This window comes from Penaeus monodon, chromosome 31 (assembly GCF_015228065.2).
Source record: "Penaeus monodon isolate SGIC_2016 chromosome 31, NSTDA_Pmon_1, whole genome shotgun sequence".
NCBI lineage: Eukaryota > Metazoa > Arthropoda > Malacostraca > Decapoda > Penaeidae > Penaeus > Penaeus monodon.
The window spans coordinates 10,326,614-10,326,845 of NC_051416.1; the positions used below are offsets into that span (position 1 = coordinate 10,326,614).

Sequence of the window (232 nt, forward strand, 5' to 3'; positions counted from 1 at the left end):
GCAAAAAGCATTGAGAGTAGAAAATAATAAAAAGTTTAGGTTAAGTCTTCATGTGTTTTAACTGTTGTAATATGCATATAGCAATCTGAAAAGTAAAATGGTGGTAGAAAAACACACAGTGCACAATAAATTTTGGTTGTGTATGGTATGTTCTCTTGCCATACAGCAGTCTGGGACGTCACAAGAAAGAAGGCTTGTTTTTTAACACTTTTGAGACATACAGAGGATCCAA

General features: G+C 34.1%; 1 protein-coding gene across 1 annotated transcript in view; it reads left to right on the forward strand.

The window, feature by feature from the left end:
* Positions 1–232, forward strand: part of LOC119593026 (X-ray repair cross-complementing protein 6-like) — a 22,197-nt gene that overhangs the window by 18,974 nt on the left and 2,991 nt on the right. The gene's annotated exons all lie outside the window — the stretch shown is intronic.